Genomic DNA, 27,034 nt, shown 5'->3' with positions numbered 1-27,034 from the left:
CCAGTACTATCAGCTGGAAAAACTCCCAGAGCCCTCTGAAAACCAATAGGATCCATAAGCCTCCGAGAGCGGACCAACTTAATAGGTCTCCCACCCTTGCAGAGGGAAAGAGTCATCGTAAGTCTAAAACTCAGCAGGCGGTGATCTGTCCATGACAATGGAGTTGATGAAAAACACCCCACCTCCAGATCACCATCTCCATGACCAGTGGCGAAGATCAAATCAAGAGTGTGACCCGACACATGCGTTGGGCCAGTAACAAATTGAGACAGCCCCATGGTTGTCATGGAGGCCATGAAGTCCTGAGCCGCCCCAGATAAGACAGTCTCGGCATGAATGTTGATATCCCCCAACACTACAAGTTTGGGGGACCTCAACAACACCTCTGAGACTATCTCTGTCAGCTCAGCTAGGGAAGCTGTTGGGCAGCAAGGTGGGCGGTACACCAACAGGATTCCCAGTCTGTCTCCTTGGCCCAGCACAAGGTGGAGGCACTCTAGACCAGTCGCCATCTGGACAGAATGCCTGGTGAGAGAGAAAGTACTCCTATAGACCACAGCGACCCCGCCTCCCCGACCCTCAGATCTACCATAGTGCTGCACCGTATACCCAGGTGGACAAAGCTGAGAGAGAGCAACTCCTCCCTGCTCACCCACCCAGGTCTCGGTTATACATGCCAGGTCGGCACCCTCATCCATAATTAAATCGTGGACAAGGGAGGTTTTATTATATACCGACCTGGCATTCAAAAGCAGCACCTGGAGATCTAAGGGCTGGCTGATAGAACAACCTGTTGGTCAGTGAGACATGCTGCGAGACTCACAGACAGGGTTTTTAGTGAGAGAGTGAAACCTGAAGCAAAAGGGTTAAGCTGAGAAGAACAGAGCGCCAGGTTTGCCAAGGTCAGCAGCTGGCTGGCAAGCAGATAAGAAGGGATTCTTGCAGAAGCTCTGTGTGGGGGAAAAGTCGTTTGTGGAGAGAACTGTGTCTAATGTCTTTTGCTAAGTAAAGACTCTTACAAGAAACTTGCCTGGCCTGGCTTATTTCCTGTTCTATGCGACACTTGGATTTCTTCCTTGTATGATCTCTATACGCACGCACCGACAGGGGTTATGGGCCCAGCTTATCATACAAGGTAAAGGGTTCGAGAGTCGTTGACGTGACGTTGCTGCAGAGAGAAACGAAAGTGCAAGAAAGAGGCAAGTAAGAGTGGACAACATGGCTGTAAACCTGTCATCTGGGATGCCGATGGAGAGACTGAATGCTGTAAACTACTCCAGCTGGAAATGGAGAATGAGAGCAGTTCTGATTAAAGAAGATTTGAATGATGTCGTAGAAAATCCCCCTCCGGCAGCTCCTTCAGCAGCGTAGTTGAAGAAAGATGAGAAAGCGAAGGCTTTTATTACTCTGGGGCTGTCTGATTCACAACTGTTGCTGGTGAGTAATGAGCCGACAGCTAATCAGATGTGGGAGAAGCTAAGAGCCGCTCATGTGCAGCAAACTGCAGGGAGCAGGCTGTGTTTAGCACGGAAACTTTATCAGATGCGTTTTACAGATGAAGTGACTATGACAGAGCATCTGGCTGAATTTCGAAGATTAAATGCTGCGCTGCAAGATAGAGGAGGGCATCATAGTGACATTCAGATGGTCTATATACTGTTATCTTCATTTGATCAAAAATGGGATGTCATGGTCTCGAGCTTGGAAAGTTTAGCAGACGGAAACCTGAATTTGGACGTTGTAGAACAGAAACTTCAACAAGAATGGAATAGAAGACAAGAAAGTAAGAAAACTGAGTTAAAAGAGACTGTGGCTGTACAACAACAACAATATCAAAGAAACAGGCAAGAGAATAAAATATGTTATTTTTGTGGGTCCCGAGGACATATACAGAGACATTGTTTAAGTAAGAAGAGAAATAACAGGGACTTTGGAAGTCAGAGAACGAACGTGAACTTTGTTACTAAGGAGGACAATAAACTAATTAACTCTAAGTGGCTTCTCGACAGCGGAGCGTCTAATTGCCTGATCACAGACTCTAGTTTATTTTACACTTCAAAGCCAGTGCAGGAGAAGATTTATCTGGCTGACGGATCGACTCAGGACGCAATTGCAAGAGGCACGCTCAGGTTATGTAATTTGGGAACTATATTGACAGATGTGTTATTAGTTTCTGGTTTAAAATATAACATTCTATCAGTAAGAAAATTAGCTCAAATAGGTTGTAAAATTACATTTGAAGGGGATAGATGTTTTGTGAGAAAAGATGGTGAAATATGCATGCAAGGGAAATTACAGAACCAAATGTTTATGGTTGAGAGCAAGCTTGATAAACCCACGTGTGCCTGGATAGGAGTAAATAAAAATAAACATGAAAACTGTATACATGAATGGCACAGAAAATTGGGGCACGCACATTTTGAAAAAGTGAAAAATACTCCAAAGCATAGTCAAGATTTGAAATTAACACATTGTGAGCATGTAGATGAATGTGAGGTATGTTATAAAACAAAAATGACTGTGACTCCGGTCAATAAGAGCTGTGAAAGCACGACCACTAAACCCTATCAGCTCATACATGTGGATTTGGCTGGACCTTTCCAGTGCTCAAAAGGTGGAGCAAGGTTTTATTTAGTGATTGTGGATGATTTCTCCAGATTTACACATGTATTCTTATTGAAAAAGAAAAGTGAAGCAGAAGAGAAATTAAAGGCATTTATACAGAGGACAGAGACACAATATGGGGTTGTTATCAAAAATATCAAATCAGATCAAGGTGGGGAATTTACCAGTAATTCATTTAAAACATATTTGGAAAAGAAGGGAATAATACAGAGTCTCACTGCTCCCTTCAGCCCATCCTCCAACGGAACTGCAGAGAGGAGGAACTGGTCATTGCAGGATTCAATGAGAGCCATGCTAGCAGATGCAGATATGAATAACACTTATTGGGGTGAATGTATTCTGTACACTACATACATTCAGAACCGTCTTGTGCACAGAGTGATAGGCATGTCTCCCTATGAGAAACTGACTGGAAGAAAACCCAGGGTGAAACACATAGAGCGTTTCGGGGCAAAATGCTGGGTACATGTTGCAAAACAGAAAAGGCATGGTAAATTAGGCTCAAGAGCTCAGGCAGGACGCGTTTTGGGATTTCAGAATTCATATTATAGAATTTGGTTGCCTGAGAAACAACAATTAGTGTTAAGCAGAAGCATAAAGGTGATAGATAAACCTTGGAGAGACAGTCAAACAGTTATCCTTGAAGGTGCAAGTAAGCAGGAAGCAGCAGATGTTCCTTTTGGGCATCAAATTTCATTAAGGACTGCATTGACTGATCTTATTCACAGTGGCAAACGTACTGTGAAAAGACTGAGGAGTGAAGACATGGCAATGCAAGATACAGAGGTGCCAGGTACTAGTGCAGGAACAAGTGCAGACACAGGTGCAGGACCAAGTAAAATTGAGAGTGAGGAAGAAATGGAAATAAATAATGTTAGATCAGAAAGAAAAACGAAAGGACAACCACCTCAGAGATTCACATTTAATGTTACACATAAAAATGATGAGACAGATGAATATCCGGTAGAATGGGAAAAAGAAGGACCAATAGATAAAGAAACAATGGATCTCATGTGGAAATTTTGTATTGAGGAATGAAATATAAATGTGTTATCAAATAAAAGTGAACAAAAATGACTCTGTGAAACTTGTGTGAATAAAGAAATAAAGAAACAAAAACTGAACTGAAAATGTAAATAGAAACTGTAAGGAAACAAACCATGTACTGATGTGTATTGTAATGAAAAGTTAGTAGTGTATAAATGTAATGATGAACAATGAAGTTTTGTAATCTGTGAGTCTCAGGTGGGGGCTGTTGGTCAGTGAGGCATGCTGTGAGACTCACAGACAGGGTTTTTTGTGAGAGAGTGAAACCTGAAGCAAAAGGGTTAAGCTGAGAAGAACAGAGCGCCAGGTTTGCCAAGGTCAGCAGCTGGCTGGCAAGCAGATAAGAAGGGATTCTTGCAGAAGCTCTGTGTGGGGGAAAAGTCGTTTGTGGAGAGAACTGTGTCTAATGTCATTTGCTAAGTAAAGACTCTTACAAGAAACTTGCCTGGCCTGGCTTATTTCCTGTTCTATGCAACACTTGGATTTCTTCCTTGTATGATCTCTATACGCACGCACCGACACAACCAGCAGTTCTGTGGCCTTGAGGAGAACCGGAACAAGGCACAGACACAACTTGTCTGGGGCGAGTTCCCCTTACCTGGCACGTTCTCCTCCTAGCGCCATACCTCCCATAACCCATCACTACGCTAATTGGGGGCCCCGAAAGCCCCCCCCCCGTTAAATACAAAGTATGCTCTCCCAGGCACATATTTAAAAATACTTAAACACAACAGGCACAATCACACAACAACACATAAAATGCACATAAATACATACAAACACATCCACACAGTCTCATTCACACACACAACAAACAAACAAACAATTAAAATGCACCCAAACAACAGCAATAGCAGCCGGCATTAAAAAATACTCCTCCGCATCAAGCTTCGTCCGTAGGTAATGTCATCAAATAAAGTTGTAAAATATCTGCCCGCGACCCAATAAGCAAACAAGTAAGCGAGCCAGAAGGACAGGACACGCCCAAAGCAGCGAACTTGAATGGAGTGGCGGCAAACAGGCAGAAAGCCACAATGAAACAGCGACAAAGGAGCAGGCAGAAGCAGCGGAACCCAGCAGCAGCAATCCAGCGAACTTGGGATCTTCTGCATCCATACATGCGCATCTCTGATCACATGAAAGTGTTGAACACTAGCCACATGAAGCAACCTGCAAAGTTTAAGATGAAGGAGAGGATGAAGGATTGAATCAGGACCTTCCCAAGCAGTCCCTGCTACTTTCCCCTATTAGCTACCTGAAGGTCACTGATGAAATTTTTTTTTTAAATTGTGACTGTGCTTCAGCATCTTTTTCATTGTTATTGTGTTTTAGAATGTTTTTAACTGTTTTTAGAAGTTTTTTTTCTTGTTGTTCAATTGTTTTTGTTGATATATTTGCCATCCTGGGTTCCTTCGGGAGGGCGGGATAAAAATTCAATTAATACCGCTCCTGCGGCATTATTTCTTAATGGCACATAATGGGAGAGGACCATTTCCAATATCAATTTAAACAAGAGCTTCCTGCTTTCTAAACTTCCATTACCAGGAGCTACCCTTGCCTATCAAAGGCTTCAGTAAAGAACCTTTTTCCCACCAGCATCCTAATTCACACTTTGGCTGCATTCAGATATGCACCTTATTGCGTTAGTTTAACAGATTAAAATCGTAGCACTTCTGTCCTGATTTCCAAAATTCCTTTCACAATGCAGGTCTGTTGCATTAAGGAACTGTGGCTTTTTCAGCTGATATACCAGCATTTCGCGCAATTGTCTTTCACACTCCTGCAACAAACAATGTCGTTTTCACCCATTATACACACATGCAGTGTAGTTCCCCCATAATTAACTGCACAAGTTAGTGTCTGGATATAGCAGGGTGTGTGGGAAAAGGAGGAAGGGAATGCTGCTACCAGCGCCAATGCCAGAATACTGGTACAATTTTCGTCAGGCAAAAAAATTGTCACACACCTAAAAGGCGGGAATGCATTGCATGCCAGGATGCCTGTCATGTGAAAATGGACATTTTACTCACCGTGAAATTCTATTTGAAGATAGGGCTGGAGGACATACCTCAGTAGGGATGACTCCTCCTACTGGTCGTGACAGGCAGGGTCTCGAAGCTTCTTCGTCTCCTCTCCTGGGGGAGGAGTCATCCCTCTCTCCAGGTTGTCACCTTACACCTCTTTGATTTCCCAGAGAAGGCCACGAAGAGGGCCTCTGACCTCCTGAACTCTAAGGTACGTTCCAGGTAGAAATGAAGAGCCCTCCTCACATCAAGGGAGTGCCACCTGTGTTCCTGGGCACAGGAGGGAGCAGGGCAGAAAGAAGGGAGAACCACTTCCAGTGACCTATGGAAAACGGAATTGATTTTAGGTAGGAATGCTGGGTCTGGTCAGAGGACCATCTTGTCCTGGTGGAACATGCACAGTTGAGGGTCTGAGGACAATGTCCCTAACTTGGAAACTCTGCGTGCCGAAGTAATGGATACCAGAAAAAACTGTTTTGAATGTCAAGAGGTTCAGGGGGCAGGTAGCAATTGGTTCGAATGGCAGTCCTGTAAACGCCATCAACACCCAGTTAAGGTTCCAGTTTGGAAACCTGTGAATCAATGGTGGGGAAATAAGTGTCACCCCTCTTAGAAAATGTTTAAGGAATGGGTTGGAGGGAAGCGGAGGGCCCCCTAGGCTTAATAAAATATTACTAGGCGCTGCTGCTTGTTTCTTGATGGTGGCTGTGCTCAGACCCTTATCTAGGCCCGACTGGAGAAACCTCAGGGGGCCCTTGATGTCTCAAGACAAAGGTTCCACCGTGTTTGCAGAGCACCAGAACAAGAAAACCTTCCGCGTGGATGCGTAAACCCTGTTCGTGGACTGTCTACGCGAGGCCAGTAGTGTGTCAAGCACTTTCCCCTTAAAGCCCTTGCCACTCAACCACAACCGCTCAGCCTCCAAGCTGTTAGCCGGAACAGCGCTGGTCGAGGGTGGCAGACTGGAAAAGGCATACAGGAGGTCTTGTGGCCACTGCAGAACGAGGGCGTTTGTGCCCTGAGCCTGGTGACACGGTGTTCTTGTGAAGAACCTGTCTAGCTGTGCATTTTTGGGTGTGGCAAAGAGATCCACTACCGGTTTTCCCCACCTGTGCACCACCTGTTGGAAAACTGCTGGGTTCAGCTGCCATTCCACCTCCTTGATCACTGTCTTGCTGAGCCAGTCAGCTACAAAGTTGTTTGTGCCCGCCAGGTGTTTGGCCTTCAGAGAGGCAAGATGCAGCTCCACCCATTTGAACAGACGCTCCGCCTCTAGCATTAGGCCCTTCGATCTCGTGCCCCCTTGTCTGTTGACACAAGCTTTCGCAGATGAGTTGTCAGTGTGTATGAGGAGATGCCTCCCCTTGATCTCTGGTGCAAATGCCTGCAGACCCAGCCTGATGGCCCGTAACTCCCAATACATTTATATTGAGCTCCGCCTCCATTGTTGACCATGTACCCTGGGCTACGTTGTGGTCCAGGTGAGCCCCCCCCATTCTTACAAGCTCGCATCTGAGGTCATGATTATGCGTGGAGGATCTCCCAGGCTGACCCCTTGGATCAGCCTCTGAGGCTCCAGCCACCACTGGAGCTCTGTTCTCACTGTCAGAGGAATGGAGACTGAGCATCTGTGTCGTAGAAGAATTGACTCCTGGTAGAGCAGAAGGATCTGTTGTAGTGTTCTTGAGTGAAATTGGACCCAATGAACTATGTCGTATGCTGAGACCATTGACCCCAAGAGCCGGGCTAGACTCATCAAGTCCATTTCTGGTGATGACACCGCTTCCCGAAGCAATAGCTGAAGTCTTGAAGCCCTTTCTTCGGTGAGCCTCATGCGGAAACATTGCATGTCCAGGACCATCCCTAAGTGCGGAATAGTTTGGGATGGGGTCAACATGCTCTTCTCCAAGTTCACTATGAAGCCCAGCCCCTGGAGCCATGCCACAGTGAGATGGGTGTTTGTGCGTGACTGGTCCCTGGACGGTGCTCTCACCAAGATGTCATCCAGATAGGGATGCACACATATCCCCATTGTCCTGAGATGTGCCAATGGAGCAACCAGCACCTTGGTGAAAACCCTTGATGCTGAGGAAAGGCCAAAGGGCAAAGCCCTGTACTGGAAGTGTCTGTTGTTGTATGAGAACTGGAGAAAGCATCTGTGCTGTGAATTGGAATGTGTAGATACGCCTTGGAGAGTGTCCAGTTCAGAACCGGAAGGACGAGGCTGGAGCGTAGGTGCAAGTAAATCTCGTTTTATTAGAGTAATGGATACATTAAAGGCATTGCGCTTCATAGAAAACCCTGCGCTAACTCATTAGAATTCCTAACTACACTCTAGACATGCTCTCCAGCGTGTGAAGGAAGTTGACACAACGACTCCCCACTGTAAGCGGCAAGCTTATGAAGGGAATGTTTTCTAACGTAATCTCTGACTCCTACGTAATTCCTGTCTTTGCCCTGTCCGTTTCTCGCGGTGGCGGGAGTGCGGGGACAGAGGGCATGCTTCCAACGGCTCATCGGAAGACACCTGCTCCTGAGCAACAGGCTCAAGATCAGGGGGCTGTGCCACACTGGTATCCTCCTGGGAACTGCTTGGCAAGGGAGGAGCTGGCACTGTCTCTGGAGCTTCCCCCAACAAGTCTTCTGCATCAGCTGGGAGCGGCACTCTGTTCCTCTGAGAGTGCGGGAACCGTGGGAATTGGCTGGTGTGCAGGCTGACCCCCTCCCGCAAGGTCCTGTCCAGACTCAACAATTCCCAACTCTGCTTCCTCTGGCGGCGGAGGCACCTGAAACTCATGCCTCCCCCTTCCCTGTCCATTCTGGTTTAGCTGAGGCTCAACAGAGAGGTCCACAGAGGTCAGCCAATCCCCCTTTCTTAGGGCTGCAAAAATGGACTGAAGGGTTTCCATTTTGAAGTGTTTCCTGGCCACCCACCTGTTGACCCATTTGAGATCCAAAACAGCCCTTGTATCGCCATTTTTTTTGTTCACTAAGAAAAAAATTGAATAGACTCCTGATTTCCTCTCTGAGGGAACTACAGTCTCTATTGCCTGAATGTTCAACAGATGCTGAATAGCTTCCATGTAGCACAGGTGATTCTCCGGCCTTCGAGAACTTGGGGTGGGTCGAAACCAGTCGTGTGGAATTTGAACAAACTCTATGGCATATCCCATGGACACCGTGTCCAGCACCCATTTGTCTGAGCTGATGTCTCTCCAGCGGGGGGCAAACTCTAGAAGCCTTGCTCCCACCCTGCGAGAGGCCTCTGGGAACCACCAGTCAGGAGGAGGGACTCTTTTGGGCACCCTTTGGAGTCCTCCCCGAGAATGAGGTGCCTCCCGATTTAGTGGAGGAAGCGTGCCCACCCCCTCTGTCTTGTCTGCCCCAGAGAAGCCTGTTGGAAGACTGACTGTGAAATCTAGAAGGCTGCCTTGAGGAACGAAAAAACTGGTTCTGCCTGCCCTTCCGTTCCTCTTTTTTAGCCACAGGGAGTGTTTCCTTTTTGTCCCTAGTTTCCACCAGGTGAGCCTCAAGGGGCTCACCGAATAGCTTAGAACCTGAGAAGGATAGGGCAGTGAGGAGAGTCTGTGACTCTGCATCTACTGCCCACTGCCTGAGCCAAATGTTACGTCGTGCCACTGTGGAGGCAGCCATAGACCGCGCCACAAATTGTAGGGCATCCATGGATGCATGAGCTGACAGGGCAGAGGCATACACCATTTTCTTTAAACCATCCTTAACGAATTTTGGGACATCGTCCCATGCACCCAACTCTTCAGTCCACATAAAGACTGCTCTGGAAAAAACTGAGGAAGTGGCTGCCGCTCTGAAACCGACCGCATCTGCTTCAAAACTCCTGCAAAGAGTCCCTTCATCTCACTTATCGCATTGGTCCTTGGGCCCCCCTCCCCTTCTGTTGGGATCACTGCGGAACTTGCAAAGGCAGCAATAGGCGGGTCCACTGTGGGAAAACGCAGCCTTCCCATGATCCTGTCAGCAAAGTCATAATGCTTATTTGCCCACTTGCCAGGTAGCTTTGATCTGCATGGTGATGACCATTCAGCATCCCACACATCATCAAATGCCTGGGGAAAAGGAACAGTAGCCTGCTTGGTGTCCATGGAGGAGAAAGCCTTTTTAGCTCCTGCCAAGGCTGACTGGGTGGATGCCTCACATCTCACCTCTATCTCTGGCAGCTGCAGCACTCTGCACGCCTTCAATAGGAGTGGCTGAAAAACCTCTGGAGCAAAGAGCCTAGGTTGCATCTCGGTCACCTCTATGTCCTCACCAGACAGTTCCCCCCTCTTCCCTGTCCGGCTCAAGTAGATCTTTGGAGTCTGACAGCTCCACCTGTGGGACAGGGGCCTGCATGAGTGACTGTGCCTGCGCCTGCCGTGCCTGCGCCATTGAGAGTGAGCAGCATGTGTGGGTCTGGGCGGAGGAGCGCCTCATTACCCCCCCAGCTTGCTGCGACCAAGGGGATCCTTATCACCGATAGGCACTACCTTAACTCACTCGCCGTGTTTTATAGTAGTGGGTGGGGGCAATTACCCCGACTGAAGACTTGATTGGAAAGGGAAGAGGACAAGGGAATAGCTGTGTTGCGATGGTGAACTTCCATGACCGTCCTCCCTGCTGGAGTCAGTGGAGGGGGATAAGCCCCTCCCCTTTCCACTATGGGAGTGGTTCCTCGAGTGTCTGCACTTCTTACATTTAAGGGCATGTTGGAGAGAACCACTGATTTCAGAAGCGATAAACTCTTTAACCCAAGTCATGAACTTGGGAAACTGAGAGGGGGGGGAAGACATCCCTACCTTCTTCTTGGAGATTCATCCCCCCGCTGTCTATGCTCAGGGATGGAGAGTAGACTGGTTGCCTTGACTCCTCTATGTCCCTCACCTCCCCCATGTGGCAGGGCTCTTGGCGGGAAGGAAGCGGGTGAGGAAATGATATGGCGACCTTGACTCCCTGACGCTGAGGGAAGAGCGCGTGAAGTTGCTTCAAAGGCGTGGCACCTTAGTGGGCGCCGCTCAATCCCCTGCCAAGAGACGATCTCCGGCGATGAGGCGAGCCTTGTTCTTCCAGTAGAAGCGGTGGGAGGAGGGGGGAGGCAGAAGCCGTGATCCTGCTAAACGCGAGTGTTGCAGAAACGCGGCTCCGCAGAGCGAGGGGAGTCTCCTGTCTGAGCGGCTGCTGCTACTGCTGGTACGCTGCAGCTAGCCGCGCTCCACCCATCTTCGACCTCTGTTCCAATGCCGGGGAACCCAGCTGGGTTCAGCCATACCTCCCAAGCCCCAGACCTGAGGGGTTAAGGCAGGGAAGGGAGGGAAACAGGCAGGGAGTAAGTAAGACAGACGTAAAGAGAGGAGAAAATTAGCATGTATAAAGACTCTAAGAAAGAGAAACAAAAAACAAAAGGAAGAAGCTCTGAGAGTAGAGAAGAGAGAATAAATACCCAACCTTCACTGACCGCAGGCAGGGCCGGTCTGGAGAGAGGGACGACTCCTCCCCCAGGAGAGGAGACAAAGAAGCTTCAAGACCCTGCCTGTCACGACCAGTAGGAGCCACCATGACCAACCAGGGCACCCCGAGCCGCTTCTTGGCCAGCATCTTGAGGAACGGGTTAGGCCACTACGTGTCAGCTCCAGCGCCTCACCTTGACTGTTAGCCGGGACGCACAGAGCTCGCAAGGTGTCAGAGAATACATTGAAGAAAAGGTGGTAGACTTTGCCAGGCAAAACCCTGAGATTGTGTTCTATGTGACCCCAAAGAAGTGCAGGGTTCCCACGTTGGTTGCTGAATACATGAATGGATCCATAAAGGAAGAGCGCTTAAACAGCAAGACGGCAGATGAGATTGCAACTATCGTCCACAAGCTAGACAGCCAGTCTGGCCTAGAGATCATCTACATCCGAAAGCCTTTCCATACAGTATCCAGGGCCAGTGACACCCATTCACAAATAAGCCCAGCGAGCTCAATGTGCAAGACGTGGGTCTGCAGCATCTCCAGTCTTTAGAAAAATAATCTAGACTGATGCAAAAAGCATGTGGTTTTCCTGAGTGTGGGGATTCCCTGCATCCAGGCCAAAATCATTCATCTGCAGGGAGAATATAATCTTCCCTAGAAAAAATGGGCACTGAAGGGATAGGAATAGCATCTGTTAACATGTGACAGTCTTGCTACCTGGTAGTTGTTTTTTTAGACTAGACTAATTCTGAGCAAGTTGTAGAACTGAATGGGACTGGTTTCTCCAAAAGTGAGCAGCAGAGACCTTAGAGGCAAGTATTCTCTACATAACCAGCTACTCATGCTTGTAGATTTCCTTATCCATGATTTCTGATGAGTACTGGGTTAGATTTTATCTTCATTGTTTTTAGAACATAAGAACATAAGAAGAGCCTGCTGGATCAGGCCAGTGGCCCATCTAGTCCAGCATCCTGTTCTCACAGTGGCCAACCAGGTGCCTGGGGGAAGCCCGCAAGCAGGACCCGAGTGCAAGAACACTCTCCCCTCCTGAGGCTTCCGGCAACTGGTTTTCAGAAGCATGCTGCCTCTGACTAGGGTGGCACAGCACAGCCATCATGGCTAGTAGCCATTGATAGCCCTGTCCTCCATGAATTTGTCTAATCTTCTTTTAAAGCCATCCAAGCTGGTGGCCATTACTGCATCTTGTGGGAGCAAATTCCATAGTTTAACTATGCGCTGAGTAAAGAAGTACTTCCTTTTGTCTGTCCTGAATCTTCCAACATTCAGCTTCTTTGAATGTCCACGAGTTCTAGTATTATGAGAGAGGGAGAAGAACTTTTCTCTATCCACTTTCTCAATGCCATGCATAATTTTATACACTTCTATCATGTCTCCTCTGACCCGCCTTTTCTCTAAACGAAAAAGCCCCAAATGCTGCAACCTTTCCTCGTAAGGGAGTCGCTCCATCCCCTTGATCATTCTGGTTGCCCTCTTCTGAACCTTTTCCAACTCTATAATATCCTTTCTGAGATGAGGCGACCAGAACTGTACACAGTATTCCAAATGTGGCCGCACCATAGATTTATACAACGGTATTATGATATCGGCTGTTTTATTTTCAATACCTTTCCTAATTATCGCTAGCATGGAATTTGCCTTTTTCACAGCTGCCGCACACTGGGTCGACATTTTCATCGTGCTGTCCACTACAACCCCGAGGTCTCTCTCCTGGTCAGTCACCGCCAGTTCAGACCCCATGAGCGTATATGTGAAATTAAGATTTTTTGCTCCAATATGCATAATTTTACACTTGTTTATATTGAATTGCATTTGCCATTTTTCCGCCCATTCACTCAGTTTGGAGAGATCTTTTTGGAGCTCTTCGCAATCCCTTTTTGTTTTAACAACCCTGAACAATTTAGTGTCGTCAGCAAGCTTGGCCACTTCACTGCTCACTCCTAATTCTAGGTCATTAATGAACAAGTTGAAAAGTACAGGTCCCAATACCAATCCTTGAGGGACTCCACTTTCTACAGCCCTCCATAGGGCTTTAGATTTTTAATGCCTACATATTGTATGCCTATGTTGTACGTCACCCAGAGTGGCTGGACAGCCAGCAAGATGGCCGACTAATAAATTCAATAAATAAATAAATATCTAACGAACAGCTGCAGCTAGAGCAAATCTGCCATGATCTTCTGGGTTCCCAGGCTCATAAACAGATTGTTTCTGGTATTATTTATCACAAAAAATAGTGCTAAACTTCCATCATATTCCAGTAGGTTTCTGGAGCTAGTTTTTATGTCATGTTTATGTTGTGTGAAAGGTCAAATATAATTCTCAAATTACCACGTAAGAAATCATCAGAGTAATGGAATAAAGTGCAGTGTGAAAGCAGCCTTTATCTCCATTCTAGGATTGGTTCTCATTCTCATAGTATATGTTCATGTATACTATGAACATCCAGATGAACACTAGCATCTGGCTTGAACAACAGTTAGTATTGGGCTAATGTGGCTCTGTTTTTATTTAGTACCCTGTGATTTCCCAACTCCCAGTCCCCTTGGTTCCTCTGAATGTGCTCTTGCTCTACCGGTCTTCTTCAAATTAAAACCCCAGCCACAACTTTGGACCAGCTCTGACATGGCGTTTGGGATTTTGGCTTCTGGCAACCCACCTGATTCATCCCATGAAGAGTTTTCCTAGCTGCAACTTAAATTGGTCACCTACTTAAGTGAGGATCATGACTTGTGGGAGTGACCCTACTGTTGCTTATCTGCACCCATTCAATCCACAGTTGCAGATGACAGATCTCCCCATATGAGGAGATGCAAAATGTTCTCTTAAGGCCAATATTGAGATGTACATGAAAGAGAAACTAAAAGACACTTTCACTTCCTGCTTTCCCATTTCTAAGAACATCCAAAGCTAATCTACACTAGTACAAAAAATAAATTTCAGGGTTGAGGTCAGTACCTGTACACTCAATCTATATGTCGAGTTTTATTGCACAAATGCAAACTGAATGTGCACTAATTCTGAAGTGTTTTCTGTAACTGAGTAACAGAAATATCATCCAGAGAAAGTATCTCCCTTTGGATTTGTTCATATACATTAGTCCCGTTTTATTCTTCTTGTCAATAGATCCAATTCATCTCTGATTCCTCCCTTTTATATTGTAAATCAAATGACATTATCTGAAAAAGTAGCTGCCACGCACTTCTTGGATGACTGAGAGTTATACAGCTTTACACTGTGGCTTCATGTCAAATTCTACCTGGCACGTGAATGAAAACAAGGGTAAGACAAATTAAAGTTATATGGGTGCCAGAGTAACCAAATGAAAGCACAAGCCCTGAAGAAACTTCAGGAAAATTAGTGTGTTCTCTATTAAAAACAGCAACTGAGGGTTCTCCAGTAACAACAGAAACTCAGTTACTAATTAGACAATAGTGGTATTCAATTAATATCTACTATGATGTCACAGGCATTGTAAGAAAAAAAGTGTCATGGGCTGAACTTCTCTGCCCATTTCCTCCCAATACACACAGGATACCTGAAAAGGGAACTCAGAGTGGATGGGATGATGGGAGGTCTGGTTCCCTAAAGATTTTCTAGTACTAGAACTCCAGGCTATAGGGCCATCATCTATTTCAGGTGCATACTTGCCTGAAGCCAAAGCATGGCTTCGGATAATCTTGGCTATGTTGTAGTACTATCTACATGAACTAGGACTTCCCATCATGTGGCCTTGCTTCACCCCCCCATGCCTCTTCTGCTCATTCCTTTTTTTTCTGATGTTATACACACACACACACACAATCTTATCAGGTATGTGAGAAGACTGACGATTTGTTCAGCAATACTGTAAAAGCATCAAGTCACACAGAAAGTTATTTCAGTCAGTTTCCAGTTCAGCCTGTCTTACCATTTTATGCAGATTCACATCATAACAAATAGCACAGTAACAGAGTACCTTAAATGATGGAAATGCTGCCTAGTCATCCAAGACAACAGTAAAATAAAGTAGCACTGAAAAATGTATTTGTCCACAATTGCCTGAGGGTCTCCTGGGATTAGCAACTAAACTTGTACAAGGATTATATTATGGTGCACTAGCCTATACTGTTTTATTAACTGACAGCAAAACATCTATTGCATTGATTGTTCATAGAGTACACATATGTAGGTTTCAAAACAAAGTTACATATGAAATTGCCTGACCAATCTCATCTTTATAGCTGTCCACTGAGTCCCAAAGAGCAACTAACAGATGGCTAATTAATTACTGTTATCAAAGCAAGGGTACTCCAACATACTCTCCATATTCTCTCCATCATCCTAGTATAAAATTCAAATAACTATTAGAATCAAAGAATATATGTATGGAAGGTATGTCCCTCCTGAAAGATATAATGCATTAGAATATAGATTTTGAAACAAGCCAAAAGCAAATAAGTCACTCAAGCGTTTCTGAAAATGAACAATTCTTTTTTTCTTAAAAAAAGAAAAAACTGCCAATTATATTGTCACTGAAAAACAAATATTTTGTTTGTTTACTTTCCCAAAATGTATAGTTAACCCATTAAATTAATTGCAGTGGGGAAGAGCAGAATAGTTAGCTTTGAAAAGCAATTCTGCAACTGTAACAACTGCACCACCCAGGTTGGTTCTAGTGATGCACCTCCTATGCAGGAAGTATTTTCACTGGGCAAACACAGAGGGTCAACTCTCAAAGTGACACAAGGATTATGGCCTAGACCAATTAGTCTGTTTTTTAAAAGTTCTTCTGACTGGTCAAGTTTACTAGTCTAGACAGTACTGGTCTATGAGAGGGACAGGTATCTCAGTATTGTCTTAGTGCTGGGATAGCCAATGTGGTGCCCACTGGATATTATTGAGACTAGAACTCCCATCATCCCTGACCATTAACCATTGGCGATGCTGGCTGAAACTGATGGAAGTTGGAGTCTAATACACCTGAAAGGCTCCATGTTGGCTGCCCCTGCTATAACAGAAAATAATTCAGGACTTAGAACTGGGTAAGACAGCAGAACTGGCTGGGGGAGTCTGCAGATCCTATTCTGTTTTAGTTAGTCTCGGACATGTATTCAAGTGTCCTGAAAGCACAGAATTATGTAGTGGGAGAGGTGAAGTTGCAGTGATCCACAAAGATTCCATTTCACTCACCAAGTCTTTAGCCCAGCAGACTACTTTTATGTAGCGTTTGTACTTGATGTTGAAATCTAAGGACAGACAAGGGATTCTGTCCACCCTGATGTCTAATGGACTCCCTGGTAACTCATGGAAGTGGTATCTAATACTTTCAGATACCTCCAAGCTTTAGTTCTGAGGGACTTCAACATTAGAAATGACCCCCCCCTTGTCTGGAGTAGTTCTGGTACTCATAACAATTGTGTGGCATTCCCAGTTCATTATTGTCCTAATACATTCAACAGGTTATATGCCTGATATGATTTTCTCCTCTGGGCAAGAACAGTGTGATCTTTGGGAACAGCCTTAGTGATTACTTTGTCATGAACAAACCTCATGAATATGGGGACCACAGAACTCTCTAGCTTCTACAGCAGGGGCTGTCAACATTTGTGGGCCAGGGGGCACATTTGGAAATTTGGGAAACTGCAGAGCTTGGAAAAGTTACTTTTTTGAACTACAACTCCCATCAGCCCAGTCCAGTGGCCATGCTGGCTGGGGCTGATGGAGGTTGTAGTTTTAAAAAGTAACTTTTCCAAGCTCTGGGAAAGTGCCATGGTGCCAATTACAAAATGTCTGTTGTGGGGGTATGGCTTTTCACAAAATGGATGCCGTGGGGGGAAGAATAGCACAAAATGGATGCTGTTATGGTGTGGCACAATGTCTGCCACATCTAAAATAGGAGAAACAGGACTACAAAATGGTGCTAGCATGTGCCCCCATCAATAGGGGGGAAAGCACCTATATCAGCCACTGCCACACTAGCTCACAGAAAGAAGCTCTTTGCACCTCTCCTCTGTTCAGAACAGCTGGGAGGGTGAATGTTCAATATGGGATCCAATGAAATGTGGACAGAAGGTATGCTCAATGTAGGAAAGGCTGACCCAAGAACTGAGCAGAAAGAGCAAACAGTCTCTAGTGAACTGTGGGTTTTTGAGGGGATATTTACTTTTGGAGGTGCCATGGGAGGTACTGGTGGACACACTAGTGACTCCTGTTCTACAAGGTGGGAGACTGATTAAGATTGTCCATTATCAGAGGCTGCTGGATGAATAGGTTTCCTCAGTTTGCTCTCAGTGATTTTTCAGCTGACTTTGCATACTCCCGTTGATGCTTTTGTCTGTTTATGGAATACTACGACATGATTGTTCCTAAATGGTCTCTCCAGCTGACAAGAATCAAGTCAGCTCCCTGCTTTTCTAGGTATGTGCTAAAAATTGAATCACCAAGACACATAGCACAGATGGAAAAATTCACAATTAATCCAATCAAACATGGCTTCAAACTCATTTGCAGTGCTGGAAGTGAAGAATCTTACTTATCTGTTGCTGGTCTTGCATCTGCACAATGTCCAGCAGATACTGTAAACTTGGGAGTTTCAAAAAGCCTTTGACAAAGACAGGTTTATAAATATAATTCATGCAGGCTTTTCTCCTTCCTAGGGTTAGGTTCCAGAAAGTGGTGTAGGGTAACTATTAGTTCTCTCCATAGGAACTGTCCTAGAGCATTTACAAAGTTCAATATAATTCCTCATCTTGTTAACATCTACATGAAATCACTGGAAGAAGTCATAATGGAGTGAGGTGTCATCAATACTTGGAAGTAACCTTTTATCATGGTGAACATAAGAGGACAGGTTTACTCCATTTGCCAAGTTTGGTATACTTTGCATGTAGGTCAGCACAAGCTGCTAATTGCACCACGGTGGGTATACATAGCTAGTTGGAGTTGAGTGTTAGTCACTTCAGCATCTCTTCAAGTCCCAACTGTCATCTTGAGGATAATAAAATTATCAGCAGCACAGCATCCAAGCCTTTTCCTCACACCACCTCCCTTTTTGTCTTTACTCATGTAGTTCTTTCATCTTATCATTATGATATGACTTACATGCTTCATTTACTGATCACTTATTTAAAAGCAGCCATTTCAACAACTGGGGGAATAAAAGACAGGGAATGTGAAACACCATATGCTTCTTTTTTGTTATCAGTTTCACCTTTACCCTTGAGGGAAACAAGGTATTTGGCCTGTAACCTCATCCTTTATCCACTCAGGAACCAGATTATTACCTCATAAAAGTTCACGGCAAAGCTATTAAAAATTAAAAGGACGTTTTCCTTCCTACAAAATGATTTGTTGCGAGTCAGAAGTACCAAACTGATTGGACATGGTAACTGCCCTCATCTTTGCTACAATCTCCATCCATTTAGTAATTATGTAAGAGCTTCAGATTTTTAATCCAACACTTTTTCCCACTAACAAGATGCTAATCCTCCATAGAGCTATTTGTTGAGCAAATCAGAAGCGGGAGGAATACAAGACAGAAAAAGCAAACACAAAAGTAAGGCTTGGGACAAGAGGGTGGGGAGAGAAAAAAGGTTTCCTACTATGCTTCAGGAAAAACAAAGCAAATAATCCATGTAGTTCGTATTATTCAGAGTGGGTTCTAGAAAAAGGACAAACCAGACTATAGCAACACTAAAATCTCCATCCAAAATTTGCATCCAAAGAGACTTCTACTGACATATGTTTGAAGTGTGACTTTCTGCAAATATCCTCCACAGATGCCAATTTCTCTCTTCCACCCAAGATGTGTCCAATAGCTCTAGTGGAATGAGCTCTTAAGAGTATTACTCAGAGTAGGCATCAGTCATGATACACATTCTAATCCATCTCATTAATGAGGAATCTGTCATGCGGTTGCATCGTTTGGACCCTCAGAAGAAATTAAATCCATCTATATATAGTCATCATTGCCTGGTAGCATGCCCACACAGAGGCAGCTTTTCCACTTCATTAACAAGTCCTGCATTCCCTCTGCTGGAAAGAAGCTAGACTGCATCACTGATAGAAGCAAAGTCTCTGAAATACAATATACAATATATTAATAGATATATGAAAAATGCTTTGGATGTTTAGGGGCTCTAAATATAAATGTCATATTCAAATTCATAATTCTTTTATGTTCTTGTTGTGTAACTTATGAACTGGCATGGCTTTCATTACTGTATTACCTAGAACATCAAACAGAACCCCACTGAACCTCTGTTAAGTAAAGCAGTGCCATATCATTCATTTAACACTGATGATACCTAGAAACTAGTATCACAAAGAAGAGAACCAGCATCGGTCATCTGGAATCCTAAATACGGAACCCCCTTATTTCTGTCACGCAATGTTCTAGATGTTTCTGACAGCCACTATAGGAAGCTATCTCTGCTTGAGGATACAGCATGTTCCTCAAGTCAGTAATAAAAAATACACTGCAGTCAAGATGAAGCTGCTTAAAAATCTTCCATTTCTCCCCCTGTGCTACATCTCCTACTCGTATTTTTTTTTACAATGTAACTATCAAGATGGATTATGAGACTAGCTGCCAATTCACTATTCAATAATATTGTGAGTCAAAGATCCTTAACACTAAAAACTAAATTGCCAACAAAATAGTATAATCCAAATATTCACTGAGAGCAAAACAGCCATCAATACAATGTACATTAAGACAAGTATGTGTGTCGGAGAGAAAGCCTCCCCAGTCCTCTCCAGAACCAGTCTTGAGGAACTAGACCTGCTCCTCACTCACCCCACAGCAACTTATATGACAGATAAACCACTTCCACTGCAGGTGGCAAGAACCCTAGCAAGTACAGTGTTATGCTCTCAGACATATTATCTCCTTCATCTCCACCTCTGGGAAACAGAGTTAGAAAACTATTTCTTCTCACTGGACTTCAGATCACATTGGAGACTAGTATCTGTAGGAATGATTTCTCATTCCCTCTTTTCTTCTTTTGCCACCTTCTAGCAAATATGCTATCTGTACATCAGCCCAGGAGGTATGGATGCCACAGTCAGGGTGCTTGCTCTTGAGACCAAAGAGGAAAAGATGGCAAATTTCATGTTGCTTTCCATCTTACAATCAGGCTGTTGACTAAAGTACTTGAAACAAAAAAGGTATTACTGATAAGAACACATTTGGTCAATGTCCAAACTCAATTTTTTCTGGCCACATTATTGTTGATGGTCCATCATAACAAGATTTTGTCTGCTGGAACAAGTTAAGAAGAGTTCTGTTGGATCAACCAATGACCTATCTAGTTAAGCATCCAGTTTCCCACATCAGTTTGCCAAGATATTAAATAAGTTACCACATTTTAAATGATAAAGTGAAGTTATAATTCCTTACAAATATTGCCCCTACCTACTAAACTACTATACAATGATAACAGGTCAGAGAAAAGATTAATTGATTCTGAGAACTAGAGGACGTGTAGTGGTTAAAGTGTCATATCAAGACTGGAAATATCTAGCTTTAAATTCCCAGTTAGCTATGAAACTCTCCGGATATTGGGCCAGTCACATTCACTCACTGAATTGTTGTGAGGATAAAATGTGAGGGAACCTGGAATGCCTTTGAAGAACAGGCAGTATATACATGAAAGAATATAAATAAAATGAAAACTGTGTGTGTGATTGAGAATCTAGACAATAACACTATTCTGATTCACCTATAAAATGTGGATATTTTGCATCCTTTGGCAAATGATCCAGTTTGTACCCATAAAATACACAAAACTCACCAGTTACCAAGGCTGTTGTGAATATTCGTTTTTAGTTCTAATACCAACATCGTTCCCTCTAGTATTCAAGGGCACAATGTGAGATTATCAGTAAAATGCATTCATTCTATCTAAAAATTGAAAGTTTTAAATGTGTTTTCATGTTAACATTTCAGGAGTTGGCAATTTATGACACCCTTAAGAGTGTTTTGTGTTTTTATAAAAGAAAAAGCTAACAATGGAAAGAATAACAAAATCACAGAGATGGTGTAGGCCATCTAGTCCAGATCTCCACTCAATGCAGGAAATTCAGAGCTAGTATCCCCAACAGACGGATGTCCAGTCTCTGGTTGAAGACCTCAAGGAAGGCAGAGCCCATTACCCCTCTAGGTAATTGGTTCACTGTCAAACTGATAAAATCAAGAGATTTCTCCTAATGTTCAACTGAAATGTACTGCCCTATAATTTAAGCCAAGCCCTTGAGATCTTATCCAGACTTCTAGGACAGCAGAGAACAAGGGCGTCTCCAGACCACTGCTATTTTGCAGGTGGGATTCAATACTGACAAATCCAGGTTGTGCAATTAAAAGTAGATTTGGTGCTCTTGCACAACAAACTCACTCCCCCCCCCAAAAAAAACACAATCCAGGTAAGGAAAGTACAGGAAAATGTACTGGAAGTGTATGACATGACATCATATGACCTCCCCACAAACAAATCAGAATGAATGTTTAATAAACAGATAATGTCATATAACATTCCCACAAACTTGGTGCAAACAAATGAGGATATATGCTTAATAAACAGGTCATCTGGAAGGGACCCAAGTGTTTCCCTCTTCTGCTTGGCACTTCTTTTTCTCTATGTAGGCTGCATTTATTTTGTTTTAAAGGCTGTTCTGTTCCTGTTGCTTTCTCAGTTTACTAGAGTCTGCATTTCTCAAAGTACATTTGTTTTGCTGTCTAAACAGAAAAATATATCATAGTCTAAATTATTTGTGCAACTTCCCTATCACTAATAGCTGTCTGAAGCAAAAATGTGTAAAGCATTCACATATGATGAAATACAGAGAAGACTATAAAGTTACTTCCTTTGGAGAGGGATAAGGCAAAGGAATTGGGAGTAATTAGCATAAGGCTAAGAAATGCGTAAAAATGTTTTGACTAGTACACTTAGTAAACAAAACATGAACATGGAGAAGTATACACAAAAAATATCAAGGCCTTGTTTTTGCAATCTTATTTTTGCCAGACACTGTTAAGAAAAAGGTGTCCAACTACCAACACTGAAAAAATGCCTATTTTTGAAAAGACAATATGATTATTGACGTGTGCTAAGTATGATCAACAAAATAAATACATTATGTACAGTCAACTAGTAAGTTAAAACAACTTCAAATCAGTTCTTAAATGTTTGATGGGATATAGATAAAAAGTTGGAAATTGCATACCGGAAAGCAAATACAGGCTAAACTCTGAACTTTGCTTTCCTGTAATCGGGCAACAAGTTCAGCTCTGAAAAAGAGAGGGGCAAAACCAGGCCTTAGTGAACACAACTTTACAATTTACCAGTGCAAATGAAAATCACGTTCCCCAACAAAATGGAAACATCTTAAAATTACCCAAGTCAATTAAGATACAATTGTTTATAAAGACATGAGTAGTAATTACCTATGTATTATTCACAGCTAATTTGCAAGATGAACTTGATTCGGTAAAATATTAAACTGTTTACAAGCAGTAAGGAGGAGAACATTCAAATTGTTTGCCTTGGGTATACTACAAAGAAGTGACTATTTCCATGCAACAGACTTTAGTAGCATTACAGTGTACACTGTGTAGTAATCAGAAAATGTTTTGACCTTAGATATCTACTTGACCCTACAGAAATGCAGACTTGCTTGCTATAAAATCCTAAACAATGGGGCAGACAAGGTCAGAGGGTCAAAGCAAGTATTAACAGGTCATTGTGCAACCCACTTGGGAGCAATTACTTCTGGTCATGGCTAAGTGGACACTTGATTGAATACCACTAAGACAGCGCACATCCCACAGATAACAATCCTCACAGCGATTAAGAATTAAAGCCCCCATGATTCAGCCTTTATTACTCAAATGAACCTAACTATTTCATAAAAAACTCTTGGTATATGCATGATGCAAGGTCTAAATTGAAATGCCACCTCATTAAACAATAATATCTAATTTTATCTAAATGAATTTTCATGAAAGTATGCCACACAGCTCAGGAATTTTAAAAATGAATTATCACAAGCAATACGTAATTTCCACCAAAACTGCTACAGGAAAAAAATTAGCTTTTAAGGATGAAAAGGAAACATCAATGTTGAATGAAAATTGTATTTCTCTCTGACTATAAAGAGGGTTTAAAAAAGGAAAGAATAAGAAGGAGAAGGTTTCTACCAGACAATGGAACTACAATTTTTTAATCATATCAATGTTTTTTATTTTATGTCAGGTACATTTATCCTAATCAGAAAAACAGTAAGCATGTAAATGCATGCAATATGTCACTGTGCACACAGCACATATATGCACCAAAGGTTATGTCAACATACCAATTTAAAAAATCTCATTGAGGGGGGGGAGACATTTGATGGCTATGCTGTTACAAACAGACAAAGCAAAAAGCCATAATTCTTTTACAAGCTAGGCATCCATTGTCTCCGCTAAGAACAGGTTCACCCACTCACACCTGAGGGAGGAGAAATGTATTCTGGCATTTTTTTTAAAAAAAAAACTTGTTCATTTTATGGAAAGTACAAAAGGTACAAAAAGTATAGAAAACTGGGATGTGGCAGCTGCTTCAGAATGGAAGAAAATTTTCAAAAATGGAGGCTAAAAATATGCATTATATAACTGATAACTACAACTGACCTATGCACACACTTCAGAAACCACAAATCTGCAATCTTGACCAAAAAAGAGGAGCAATCAGTTGCAAAAAATTTTAACTGAGGGCCACAGCCTGTTGGACTTTTCTATAACAGCTATAGAGATGCCAACAGATCCAGCAGCATTGACTAAAAGGGAGAACTTTTGATATACTCTCTGGACACATTGGCACCACATGGCCTGAACCTGGAGGACAGTACCAGCTTCACTTAACTTCTGCAAATGAAGCCCCTCTGAGCATTCCATCCTCAAATCTCTATAACTGCCACCTTGGTAACAAGCATTTGTATGTTGGCAGCTGATGAAGGCGGAAGCTGAAACGTTTTGTTAATATAATAAAAACCTCTGTTTTGTTAATCACAATTACATCTCTCTCTCTCTCTCTCTCTCTCTCTCTCTCTCTGTGTGTGTGTGTATTAGAAAAAGAGGAAAACCGTACAAGAGATGGATTGATTCCATAAAGGAAGCCACAGACCTGAATTTATGGGATCTGAACAGGGTAGTTTATAACAGATGCTATTAGAGGTCGCTGATTCACAGGGTCGCCATAAGTCATAATCGACTTGAAGGCACATAACAACAAAAATATATGTATGTAAGTTTTGGCATATTTGTTTATGCAGAAGAGTTCCAGAAGGTAAGCTTAAAACTCATGACAGTAACATACTTAAGACAATGCTCCATATACAGTACCTTGCAAAAGTAATCAGACCTCTGACCAATGCTCTCATATTACTGAAGTACAAATGGTACATTGTCATTTCGTTCTGTATGATATTTTATTTTGAAACAGTGATACTCAAAATCAATTACTGCAAGGTGACATTGGTTTTATGTTGGGAAATGTTTGTAAGAAACATAAAAAGCTGAAACATGTTGCTTGCATAAGTATTCATCCCTTGTGTTGTAGAAGCTCCCAGTTTACACAGAAGAAAGAAATTGCCCTATCGAGGACACTATTACCTTACCATTGGCCTCCACCTGTGAACCATTAAAGTTGCTGTCACATTGTCAGGATATAACCCCCACTACTGAAGGATCACTAAGGCTGTGGATCTGAAGGGAAATGAAGACCAAAGAACATTCTACAGAAGTGAGAGAGAATGTAATACAAATATATAGATTAGGAAAAGGATACAAAATAATATGCAAGTGTTTGGATATCCCAGTAAGCACAGTTGGATCAATAGTCAGGAAGTGGAGGCTATATCACACCACCTAGGCACTGTAAAGAAAAGGCTGTCCCTCATAACTTAGTGGTCAAACAAGGAGACTTGTGAGAGAAGCCACAGAGAAGTTTTGAACAATCCCTCTGAAGGAGCTACAGAGTTCAGTGGCTAGGACTGGAGTAATGGTGTATCAGTCAACCATATCAAAAGCTCTGCATAACACGTGCTTGTATGGAAGGGTGGCAAGAAAGAAGCCATTACTCAAAAAGTACCATCTGAAAGCATGGCTGGAGTTTGCCAGAAAGTATGACAGTGCCCCAGCTGAGATGTCGGAAAAGGGGATGCTTTTCATCAGCAGGGACTGGGCATCCTGCTAAAATTGAAGGAAGAATGGATGCAGGGAAACACTGCAAGAGAACCAGCTTCAGTCCAGGGGCGTCACTAAGCAGGTGCGGTGGGTGCAGACCGCACCTGGGTGACACTGAGAGGGGGGTGACACCCAGAGCTGCCCCTACCTTAATCTCTGGACTCTCAGCTTCAATTAAAAAAAAAAACTAAGTTTCTAGGTCATCTGGTTCCCGAGATATACACCAAAACATCAGCCCCCTCGCGACTGTTTAATCTGTTTTTTAACCGATCTGTATAGCAGCTTTTAGCCAGAGCTTGGAAAAGTTACTTTTTTAAACTACAGCTCCCATCAGCCTCAGCCAGCATGGCCACTGGATTGGGCTGATGGGAGTTATAGTTCAAAAAATAACTTTTCCAGGCTCTGGCCTCTACTCCCGCCCTTTCAGGATTGTAGCCAATAAGGGGAGCCAGGCTTGTGATTTGTTGACCCAGGCAGTGCTTAGGCTTCATTACAAATTCAAAATGGTGGTTTTGATGTCTTCAGTTTGAGTAAGTAAGAATATGGGTTAAAGTTTTTTTTCTCTTGTGTGTAACACGCAGTCAGACCCTGGGCTGTTGGAGAGGGCAGTGCTTTGAAAACTATTTATAAATCTGTTTAATTTTTACATTTCATTTTGTCACTAGAGTGGCCAGATCCAAAATAAAGGGCAGGGTTATGTCACCTTTAAAAGTTGTGTAAAAGAAGGAATTTCAGCAGGTGTAGCTTCAAGCCAGAGCAGCAGGAGGGAAAGAAGTAAGACCAGCCGCCTGAACTGAGAGACTGTGCTTGTTATTTGCTTGCTACCTCTTTGTGGCATCTTCTTCCTCTTGAGTAGACTTACTGAACTGGTCAGAGGGCTTCTGTTGGAGGGGACTACAAGTGAATCAGCAGTTTCCAGCAGCCCTCTATATTGGGCCATTGTTGGAGGCAGGGCTGTAAGAGAGACACAGGTGGGGGGACAGCTTGCTGTTGGCTATGAGGGCCTCTACATGACACTGGGGCAATGAGACAGACTGGGGATGCTGTTGGTGTACTGCCCACCCTAACTGAGCAGGCAGAAATGGTCTTCAGCTTGAGAACCCCATTACATTTGTTTTGAGGGACTTCAGTATCCACACTGAAGCTGCATTGGAATTTCATGGCCTGCAACCATGGGGCTGTCTGTCTGGGCCAAAGTGTAAGGAAAGGCATACCTTTGTTTTGGTCTTTGCCTCAGTGTGTGAACAGGGCACTCTGGACATTGAGGGGAGCTTAACTCACCACATTGTTACTGTCAGACCACTCTCTGGTAAAGCTTGGACTTATAGTACTAGTCACCTTCGGTAGAATTGGGGGACCTATTAAGATGGTCTGCCCTTGGAGACGTATGGAATCCAAAACCGAAGCTGGTGGTGATCCTGTTGAGGTCTTTGTGTCACTATGGAATGCAGATGGGGGTGGGCGCTTGACATGATTGCTCCCAATTGTCCTGTCCTGCACTGTAGAGCCCAGATTGCTTCCTGGTTTTCTGCGGTATACCAGAACAACGAAAACTAAAGTGCAAGTGGTGTAAGATTCAAAGTGAAGCCAACTGGACATGTGCTAGAGCGCATAATTGCACCTACTGCATGGCAGTGAAGGCTGCAG

General features: G+C 43.5%; 1 protein-coding gene and 1 pseudogene across 11 annotated transcripts in view; one reads left to right on the top strand and one right to left on the bottom strand.

Moving 5' to 3' along the window:
• The window catches only part of FOXP1 (forkhead box P1), an 869,046-nt gene that overhangs the window by 740,944 nt on the left and 101,068 nt on the right, over nucleotides 1-27,034 (bottom strand). The window lies entirely within an intron of this gene.
• Nucleotides 11,266-11,721, top strand: LOC133382366 (large ribosomal subunit protein mL43-like; annotated as a pseudogene).

Source organism: Rhineura floridana, chromosome 3 (assembly GCF_030035675.1).
Source record: "Rhineura floridana isolate rRhiFlo1 chromosome 3, rRhiFlo1.hap2, whole genome shotgun sequence".
NCBI classification, from domain to species: domain Eukaryota; kingdom Metazoa; phylum Chordata; class Lepidosauria; order Squamata; family Rhineuridae; genus Rhineura; species Rhineura floridana.
This window is presented reverse-complemented; position numbering and strand designations above follow the sequence as displayed.